Raw genomic sequence first — 10,801 nt, 5'->3', positions numbered from 1 at the left:
AGAATGGCGTGAACCCGGGAGGCGGAGCTTGCAGTGAGCTGAGATCTGGCCACTGCACTCCAGCCTGGGTGACAGAGCGAGACTCCGTCTCAAAAACAAAACAAAACAAAACAAAAAACCTCAAAAAAAAAAAAAAGTGGAGGCGGAGCTTGAAGGGTACAAATAAAAGGAGTGGCCACAAGGGGAGTCTCGTTCATGAGAGTCAGGACTCACAGAAAGTATGAATAAGTTGAGAGAGAAGCACTGGCTGGGCCCAAGAAGATAACTGGGCAGAGATGCTGAGGAGTGAGTAGACCAGCAAAGTCCTGCAGCTGAGGTTCCTAGAGTAGCCAAACCCCAAACCATAGCCAGAGACCCCTTGTCCCTAAGGCCTGTGTCCCAAAGGCCTTGCCATCTCATGATTACAACTCTACCTGTCTATCTGTCTCCATGCAGCCTTAGGACACAACCCTCCCTCTACCTTCAAATGGACAAACAAGTCTGTTTTCCTTGTAACCAGAACAACTAAGGTAAAGCAAACACATCCTCCTGGAAATTGTGACCTTCACCCTCCCTAAGCCCCTTCCCCTAGGAGAGACGTAGCGCTTTGCCTTCATGTAGCTGCTCCCTTCCGGCCCTACACTCATCACATGGTGTTGCAAAGATGAGTTTGCCTCTTGGTCTCCCAGCTATTCACAGGTTAGACTTCCTGCTCTTATTCCTGAGTGTGACAGTTTTATGTGTCCTCTTAACTGAGCCTCAGGGTGCCCAGATATGCGGCCAAGCATTATTTCCAGGTGTGTCTTTGAGGGTGTCTGGAAGACAGCAGCATTTGAACTGGTGGACTGAGGAAGGCAAGGGGCCCTCCCCAGTGTGGGTGGGCGGCATTCAATCCATTGAAAGCCCACATGGAACAAAAAGGTGGAGGAGGGTTGAATTTGCTCTGCCTGTTTGAGCTGGAATATTGATCTTCTCCTGCTCTCAGTGCTCCTGGCTCTCAGGCCTTCAGACTCAGACTGGAATCTACACCAGCAGCTCTCAAGCCCTCAGGTCTTTGAACTGTACCACCAGCTAGCTTTCCTGGGTCACCAGCTTGTGGATGGCAGATTGTGGGATTTCTCAACTTCCATAAATCACACAAGCCAATTCCTCATAATAAATCTCTTTATATCTGGATATATCTCCTCTTGGCTGTTTCTCGGGTGAACGCTGCCTAATACACTGGGTCTTCTGCAACAGTCAGCCCAGGTCTGTCTTAGCACAGAGCATCATGGATTTTTTGACCACGAGGGTGATGTCTGGATAGTGCCTTCCAAAACCTCACCTAGGAGCCTCTCATTTTCTCTGTGCTCGGAAAAGCTGCCTCTTGAAGAATTACAGCAGAAAGACAGAAAACCCACAGCTGGGGGCCCGGCATAGTGAATCTCCCCGGGGAGCCTTCCCGGGTGGAGTGGACATTCATTATATGTTCGATCTACAACCAGGGGTTTGCAAACTGGTGATGGCCTGGGGGTCACATCTGGTTCACAGAAGTTCTTTCTTACACCAACGCAATGTTTTAAAGCTATTTTTAACTAGCTGACAGCATGCAAAAGAATCAAGACATTTAACAGGAAAGAAAAAAATCTAGATTTCTTGCTTTTCTAAAAAAAAATTGGCATCTCTGGCTACACTCAGCCTACATTCCAACATGACAATATTTTCTTTATGTGCAGCATGGGCTCTGCTACTTGTCACAGTCCCCATTGAGCCTGCTTCATTCTTACTACGAGCCTGGCCTCTGAAGTCATCTAAATTTGTGTCCTCTGGCCTGGAAGCATGGCCTCTTCTTTTGAAATACAGCTCTTGCCCCACTTTAGTTAGTGGGGTTTTGGTCTCAGCTGTTAATCACAGTACCTTAACCACGGAGGTGAGTGGGTGACACACACTGGTAAGTCCTATAAGGGGACAGTACCTCAGTAAGGCCAGTGTCCCTTCCTGGAAATGTAGTAAACATGAACTAGGAGAAGGAAGTCCTCTTAGCCTCAGAGCCCAAGCTGTAATGACATGTGGGAAGAAGTCAGCCCACAGCAGAAAAAGCAAAGCAAGAGTCAAGAAACAGAGACAAGGCCGGGCGTGGTGGTTCACGCCTGTAATTCCAGCACTTTGGAGGCCGAGGCGGGCAGATCACAAGGTCAGGAGTTGGAGACCAGCCTGGCCAATATGGTGAAACTCCGTCTCTACTAAAAATACAAAAATTAGCTGAGTGTGGTGACACACGCCTGTAGTCCCAGCTACTCGGCAGGCTGAGGCAAGAGAATAAATCACTTGAACCCGGGTGGCGGAGGTTGCAGTGAGTTGAGATCACGCCACTGCACTCCAACCTGGGCAACAGAGCAAGACTCTGTCTCAGAAAGGAAAAGAGACAAAAAGCAGAGAAAGAGGTCATGATAGCAGCTGAGTCCCCACATCCAGGCATCCTCAAGGCCACTCCCCCGCTTCCCCATTGAGCATCAGAAGTTGTACATTTCCCTCTTTTCTCCCCGGAGCTGGATGGAATTTCTGTCACTTGCAACCAGAGATGTTACTAATGAAGTGGTTAGGAGGAGGACTGGCTTGAGAGTGACATCTGCAATCCGCATTTCTACCATGCTATTTGTGATTTTGGACAAACTGCTGATCTTCTTTCACCTCAGTTCATCTGTCTGTTCCGTGAGCACGGGGCAGTCTAATGCTTGCCTCTGCAGGTGGAATGGAGTTCTCATAATGTAACATACATAAAGCATTCAACTCGGTGCTTGTGCATAAATAGGTATGCACAAAGTATTTCATCAACACTGAATTTTAAGATAAATGTTTAGTAAAAACTAGTGGACTGGAAAGAAGAGTGAGTGAACTCCTGGAGAATTGTAATAGTGTTTTTTTTGTTTTTTTGTTTTTTTGGTTTTTTTTGAGATGGAGTCTCGCTCTGTTGCCCAGGCTGGAGTGCAGTGGCGGGATCTCAGCTCACTGCAAGCTCCGCCTCCCGGGTTTACGCCATTCTCCTGCCTCAGCCTCCCGAGTAGCTGGGACTACAGGCACCCGCCACCTCGCCTGGCTAGTTTTTTTTTTTTTTTTTTAGAGACATGGTCTCCCTATGTTGCCCAGGCTGGTCTCAAACTCCTGGGCTCACGTGATCCGCCCGTCTCGGCCTCCCAAAGTGTTGAGATTACAGGCTTGAGCCACCGCGCCCGGCCAATAGTGTTTTTTTTTAAAAGATAGGATGTCACTCTGTCACTCAGGCTGGAGTGCAGTGGCACGATCATAGCTCACTGCAGCTGCGAACTCCTGGGCTAAAGCGACCCTCTCACCTCAACATCCCAAGTAGCTGGAACTACAGGTGGGGGACACCACGTTTGACCATTTAAAAAAAGAATTTTTTTTTTTTTTTGTAGAGACATGGTCTCCCTATGTTGCCCAGACTGGTCTCAAACTCCTGGCCTCAAATGATCCTCCTGCGCTGGCCTCCCAACGTGCTGAGATTATACAGGTGTGAGCCGCCCCAGGCCAGCAGTGTTCTTTAAGGTGATATCTCCAAATCAGTACTGCTTTCAGAGACTTGGGAATATCCCACAGGAAACTAGGCCTCACCCAGATGGACCTGAATTTGTTTTACGGCTCACTGTTTAAGTAAATGTGTGACCCTAAACCAGTTATTTACATTTTTTGACCCTGAGTGTCCACCTATAAGGTGGAGATAATAATTCTCAGCTCTTTTAGTTATTTTGAGAATTAAATTAACTCGTTAATATGAAGGGTGCATAGTAGTCTATGGTAAGAATTTAATAAACTGCAGCTAGGACTGTTGTGATGGAAAAAGGACAAAATCCACGGACAAGAGCTAACCAAAGGCTTCATTTCTGTGGAGTCATTGCCATTGTAATGTCTAGTATTTGAAGCTCAATTGAGCTGAAATTGCACAGTCAGTCATCAGAGCACAATGCTGTTCTGTTCAGTTGTGCCAAGAACTCACCTCCTGCACCACCTCCAGCCCAGCCAAGCCCAGCATCTCCCACTAGTTAAAGTCCTCCTATGTTAGCTTTCAGCAACAAGCTTTTAAAGCAGGTTTCCATTAAAAATTAAAACAAACAAACAAACAAAACCTCTGGATGATTAATTAGCAGTAGAATAACCCAAATCAAGAGAGAGATCACAATGTGGAAAGTTTTTTTTTTTTTTCTTTTTAAGAAGTGAAGTCTCGCAACTTTCAAATTACAGACAAAATGACGAAAGTTTTTGACATTTTGAGGCCAAAATATGACTTTACGCTGTTGATTCCCTAGACCTAAACCCACTTCCCTGTGTGGAGAGCACACCAGCGGAGGAAGTGGAGGAGGAATAACATGGGTCCCCAGGAAGCTTTGCCTCTTTGTTCGGTTTTGGCAGCAAGCCCAACTCTGACTTGCATAAAATCTCCTGGAGCGTTTGTTCCAACAGTTCGCTCTGCATGGCCCCGCCCGTCCTGCAGGCCTCGGGCAGCCTGGCCGCTGTGGCCAGCGCCTGGGCTAACTCAGGCAGGACTAAGCCAGCAGTATCTATTCCTTTAATGAGCTCTTGAAAATAGTGCCCGATAGACACCTTGTCCTTTTCAGGGACCTGGGGGACCATGCCGTCATGCATGAGCCTCTTCATCTCCATCCTGAGCTTTTTGTCCTTTCTTGCAGAAACTGTACCGCATTCTGGTGCTGCTGCAGGAGCCTCAGCATCTGGTGGCAGAGCTGGTAGGGGGCTGTGAGGTCCTGGGCCACCCTTTGCAGCCTCTCCAACTCGGAGGCATGCTCCAGCTCCAGCTCTTGCTTCAAGGTAACCATGCAGCTGCAGCTGTGGATGCCGCTGATCAGGCAGTTTCCGATAGTTTCGATCATGGTCCTTGTGCTGGTGGCACTGGTGGGCAGGTCTGATGAGCCTCTCTGTGTCCTGCCAAGGGAGCACTAACACACACTTAGGCAAGCCCTGCAGGGAGGCCCTCCAGCCCACAGCCTCTGCTCTGCCCGGGCTTCCACCCTGAGTGAGAGAGGCCCCAGACCTGGCAGACACTGCTGGTTGCCAGACCACTACCCATTTTTCACCTCTTTCCTACCCAAAGAATTCTGATTCTTTGGAGAAACCAATGTGGGCAGCTAAAAATACTACATTTATTTCCTGCTTCCCTTGACATTGGGAGTAACCAGGTGTGCAATGGAAGCAGAAGTAGAATCCAGTCAGGTGGGCTTCTGGGAAGCTGCTTAAAAGTGGGTAGGTGCCCCTGGGACCTGTCTTGATCCTTCCCTTTCTCCTTGCCGGGATCACGGACAGGATGCCTATATGGAACAGTCATCCTGTGACTACTTGCTGACAAGAGCACATACCAAATAGCTGAGAGAAAAGGGCTGGAGCATCATGGCTCCCAAGCCAGCCAGCCTTGACTTCCTACCTTGGGACATTTCATTAAAGTAAAAAAATAGAACCCCTAATTCTTTAAAGCCACTGCTCATGGACTTCTGCTACAGCCAAATGCAGACCATTGTTGAAAGAATAGCCACATGGAAGAAATCACCTGAATAATTTAGAGGGGAATAAATGAAATCTAAGAAACAACCATTCCAACATTTCTAGAAAAAGTCAAGATCTCATACTCTAGAACTGGTGGTCTTCAGTTCACCCCTGAAGCCCAGCACCAAGCTGGGCACAGCGGCTCACACCTGTAATCCCAACACTTTGAGACCCAAGGCAGGTGGATTGCTTGAGCTCAGGAGTTTGAGGCCAGCCTGGGCAACATGGCACAACCCCATCTCTGCAAAATATGCAAAAATTAGCTGAGCATGGTGGTACATGCCTGTAGTCCCAGCTATTCTGGAGGCTGAGATGGGAGGATCCCTTGAGCCCAGGAGGTCAAGGCTGCAGTGAGCCGTGATTGTGGCACTACACTCCAGCCTGGGTGACACAGCAGGACCCTCTCTCAAAAATAAGTAAAATAAATAAAACCCAGTACCAGCATCACCCCGTGATCAGGTCTTTCCAGATGGGGCAGCAAAAAGTAGGGGAAAGCACACCAATGGAGCCACACAGACCCAGGAGAATCTTGGTTCTTGCTAGCTGGGTAGACTTGGATCTCAGTTTCCTGCCTTCTAAGAAAGGGATCCTGGTCAAGCACAGTGGCTTGTGCCTGCAATCCTAGTACTTTGGGAGGCTGAGGTGGGCGGATCACCTGAGGTCAGGAGTTTGAGACCAGTCTGGCCAACATGGTGAAACCCTGTCTCTACTAAAAATACAAAAATTAGCTGGGTGTGGTGGCAGGCGCCTATAATCCCAGCTACTGGGGAGGCTGAGGCAGGAGAATTGTTTGAACCTGAAAGGCAGAGGTTGCAGTGAGCCAAGATGGTGTCATTGCACTCCAGCCTGGGTGACAGGGTGAGACTCCATCTCAAAAAAAAAAAGAAAAAGAACAAAAACCAACCAAACAAACAAAACTCAGGAGCTGGGGGAGTGGGCTCAAGCATGCGCACTAAGGGGTAAAATGGTGGAGTGTAACTGTTATATGACTGTCTAGGAACACTCGACCAGGACAGGAAGAACGCCTCAAGTGAGCATGTTCATAACTCCAGTAAACACACTGCACATGCAGCTCCTCTTAAGTGCTGGCAGGCCACTGCACATGGGGACAGCCCACCCCAGTGGAAGAATCAGGGGAGAAGGGACACAACTACGCGGAAGCATGCCAATGTAGAAAACCCCAAGTCAAAGGTCAAACAATGCACTCTGAAGTTGCCCGCTGGCCCTCTTCCAAATGTACTTTCTTTCTTTCTTTCTTTTTTTTTTTTTGAGAAGAGACAAATGGTTTATTTGGTAACAAGGATTAAAAAGAAATGTTTAATTCCTTGTCTCTCTTCTGATGACTGAACTGAACCGCGGTAGTCAAATGGAAAGCGACACACAAGAATTCCCTTGCAGACCTTGATCTTTTGCAGAAATGCAAAGACACCTGAGTTATACAACTTGCGATTATTATTTTCTAGACAGAAGTGCCAACTGTTGTGCTTTCCAGCATATCAGTGGTTGCTACATTCTCCTTCTTGTCTTTGGGTTTCATGGCAGGAAACAGAAGTACTTCCTTGATGTTGTTGGAGCCCGTGAGAAACATGGCGACTTGGTCAATGCCCATGTCCCAGCCAGCTGTGGGGGGCAGCCCGTATTCTAGGGCAGTACAGAGGTTTTCATCTATGAACATGTTGATTCTCCGGAAGGATGGGGTGAAGTCAATATCATAGACTTGGCCCTCTGGGCCACTTGGGGGTAGGTGACCTTGTAACTGCCTGTAATATGCTTCACCATCCCTGAAACCATCTTCTCCATGACTTCCATGAGATCGTGATAGTCTGCATAGGCCATGTAGAACTCACAGGTGGTGAACTGAGGATTGTGTGTCAAATCAATCAGTACCCTCATTCCGGAACTGGCGTCCAATTTCATAAACCTGGTCGATGCCACCAACCACAAGCATGGTAGAGTTCTGGAGCAATTCTCATATATAAATTCATGTCCAGTTTGTTGTGATAAGTGATGAAAGGCTTGGCCACAGCTCCCTCTGGGATGATGTTCATCATGAGTTTCAATCTCTAGGAATCCCAGCTCATTTGAGAAACTTCTTATATATGTGATGCTCTTAGAGTGGATGATAAATTTCTGCCTCACAAAATATTCAGGATCAAGTCCACATATCTCTGGTGATACCTTGTTTCCTTATCTTTGAGGCCAAAGTGAAGATGTGGTAACATCTGCAAACAGGGAGATATCAGTGTGATCTCATACAGAATGATGCCCAGCTCACTTTTCTTGGTTTTCCCAGGACTCCCTGAACTCCAGTTATGTCTCCCTGACACAGTTTGTTATTAATATGAATAAACTCTTCTTCTGATTTATAATTTCTGGAATTGGCCATGACTTGCAATTTCACCCCCTCTCATAGAAGATGAGCTTTCCTCCAGAAGCTCTTTTGGTATGGAGCCTCCCTGCCACCTTTAAGGTGATGTCAGTCAGGTGATCCCCAGGCTGTAGGTGACTATATTCTGGGATGAAGTCAGTCAGATGTCTACATGGAACTTGTGTGGGGATGGATCTTCCCCATTGACCTCCAGTTGATGAATTGCTTGACGGTGAATTTTGTAGTATTGATTTAGGTCCAGGCTCTCTTCCTCAGGACCCACACCATTGTCAGTGGTGTGCTTGGTGGCAGCAGTGGTGGCTTGGCTTAACTGTTTCTCACTGAGCTCTTTCCGCTTGGCTTCCTTCTCTGCTACTTTCTTATTGGCTTTCAGGCGTGTCTTCAGCTCACTTCTTTGATCAGAAAATGGCTTGTCTTTGTGAGGCGCTGTGAAAGGAGCAAGTTGACCCAGTCGCAGTTCCCTGTGACCCAACTCTACCCAGGAGGTTTTGCGCAGGGACACCCTAACAAGCCTTACAGCAGCTTGTGTCAACATGGCAGAACATCCTGGAACTAATGATTACTGCCACCACTGCACTCCAGCCGGGGCAACAGAGACTTTGTTGCTCAGTTTTGGCTCGCTACCATCCACTTTCACCTCAGCTCCCTGCGCTGCTGCCATCTTCCCAGAGGGCCCGACCCAGAAGTGACGAGGATAGTACGTTAATTTCCAGGTCCAAATGTATTTTATTTCTTTCAGTCCTGCTCTAAAGCTTTTTAATAAACTGTCAATCCTGCTCTAAAACTTGCCTCAGTCTCTCCCTCTACCTTATCCCCCTCCGTCAAATTGTGTTTTCTGAGGAGGCAAGAATTCAGGTTGCTGCAGACCCACGCGCATTTGCTGCCAGTAACAGATGCAATTCGTAAGGAGCGGTGCTGCAGTGATAGCCCCAGTCATCCCGATCCCTGGGGAGCCATGGTACTTGGAGTCCAGCAAGTTAGGAGGAGGAATTTTGGGGTGGGTAGCAAGGAATTGAGAATTCTCTTTTGTGCATGTTATGGTTGAGATGCTTGAGGGCATCCCGTCAAGATTTCTCTCTCTCTCGCTCTTCTTTCTTTTCTTCTCTTCCTTTCCTTTCCTTCCCTTCCCTTCCCTTTTCTTTCTTTTCCTTTCCTTTCTTTTCGCTGTCTCACTTTGTCACCCAGGCTAGAGTGCAGGCGCCATCACAGCTTACTGCAGCCTCGACCTTTCTAGATCAAGTGATCCTCCCACCTCAGCATCCCGAGTAGCTGGGACTACAGGCTCACACCACTAAGACTGGATAACTTTTGTGTTTTTTCTAGTGATGGGGTTTTGCCATGTTGCCCAGGCTGGTCTGGAACTCTTAGACCCAAGCGATCTGCCTGCATCTACCTGCCAAAGGGCTGAGATTACAGGCATGAGCCACCATGCCCGGCCCCTATGGGGATTTCAAGGAGGCAGTTGTGTGGGACTGGGGCTCAAGACAGGGATCTGAGTTGGAGATCTAGCTGTGGGAGCCATCAGCAAAGGGCATTTTTAAAGGAAGGGACTCGAGATAAGATTGTTTTTGGAGAGAATGTAGACAGAGGCCTGAGGGCTGAGCTGTGGGGCACACCAAGATTTGTAGATGTCATAGAGGAAGACGAACATTAAGAAGTGGCCAAGTTAGCTGTGGAAGTTGGGAAAGACAAGAAGGGTAGATCTCCTGGAGGTTGTGGCCATTTTACTTCCCTCGAGTCCAGAAAATGGTTACTAAACACAGACTACTCTATGCAGAGCGACTAGAAGTGAGTGTTTCCTGAGATGTTGGCACATGGGGTCAAGAAAGGAAAGAAGTTAATAAAGAGAAGACTCTTGATTTATTTGTATCCTTCACCCAGTTGGGTCCTTTAAGATTTAAAACATTTCTTTTGAATTTTTAACACTAGTTTGGTTGTACTTCAGCTTCCAAGAAAACATACAGTTCTGTTCTATATAGGAAATATTAAAATGCTACAAGTTGTGGATTATTTTATACTCGCAAAAGGGTCTATTTTCTGATAAGTGAAATGATCTATTTTCTGATGAATATTTTAGGGTTTTCTGTCGAGAACAGAGCCACAAATATGAAAAAGATTTAACATAGATTACACCTTATTCGTTAGCTTGAATGAGTCATTCAAATTTCTGTTTTTATGATAAGGAATAGATGGTACAGTACACTTGTTTTCGAACCAGACAACTCCCATGGAGAAGTTCCCGCAAGAACAAGCTTGTTTATCTCCCCCAGCCCTGCTTCTCATTTAAAATACACTTGGATTCCCAGCACACAGAGTTATGGTTTTCCTCAGTACCCCTCAGTGAGCCATTAAGCGGGATCGGTAGGGTCCAGAACAGAGCCCTCCAATTCAGAGTGTACCATTGCAGGGGCATTTCTCAAAAGTATTAATTTAGCTCTTCACCGCCATTGAATTTCAGCTTAAAATGGGGCCGGGTCGGGTGGCTCATGCCTGTAATGCCAGCACTTTGGGAGGCTGAGGTGGACAGATCACTTGAGGTCAGGAGTTCAAGACCAGCCTGACCAACACAGTGAAACCCCGTCTCTACTAAAAATACAAAAATTAGCTGGATGTGGTGGTGTGCGACTGTAATCCCAGCTCCTTGGCAGGTCGAGGCGAGAGGACCGCTTGAACCCAGGAGGTGGAGGTTGCAGTGAGCCAACACGGTGCCACAGCACTCCAGCCTGGGTGACAGAGCGAGTCTCCATCTCAACTAAAAAAGAAAAGAAAGAAAAAAGAATTTCAGTTTAAAGTGTTCTTACTCCTTCAGTAGAACCAAGATACTAATGGTTAACAAATTTATCTACAGGTCAAATCAAAGCATTTGTTTTTTTTTTTTTTTTT

General features: G+C 47.1%; 1 pseudogene across 1 annotated transcript; it reads right to left on the bottom strand.

The window, feature by feature from the left end:
• Window positions 1-6,988: 6,988 nt before the first annotated feature.
• LOC105501536 lies at window positions 6,989-8,453 on the bottom strand (annotated as a pseudogene). The gene has a single exon (XR_001000208.1). The product of XR_001000208.1 is annotated as a lysine--tRNA ligase pseudogene (transcript).
• Window positions 8,454-10,801: the final 2,348 nt, after the last annotated feature.

The sequence above is a fragment of the Colobus angolensis genome, unplaced genomic scaffold (genome assembly GCF_000951035.1).
Source record: "Colobus angolensis palliatus isolate OR3802 unplaced genomic scaffold, Cang.pa_1.0 Scaffold72, whole genome shotgun sequence".
NCBI classification, from domain to species: domain Eukaryota; kingdom Metazoa; phylum Chordata; class Mammalia; order Primates; family Cercopithecidae; genus Colobus; species Colobus angolensis.
Note: the sequence above shows the minus strand (reverse complement) of the source record. Positions and strands in the feature narration are given on the sequence as shown.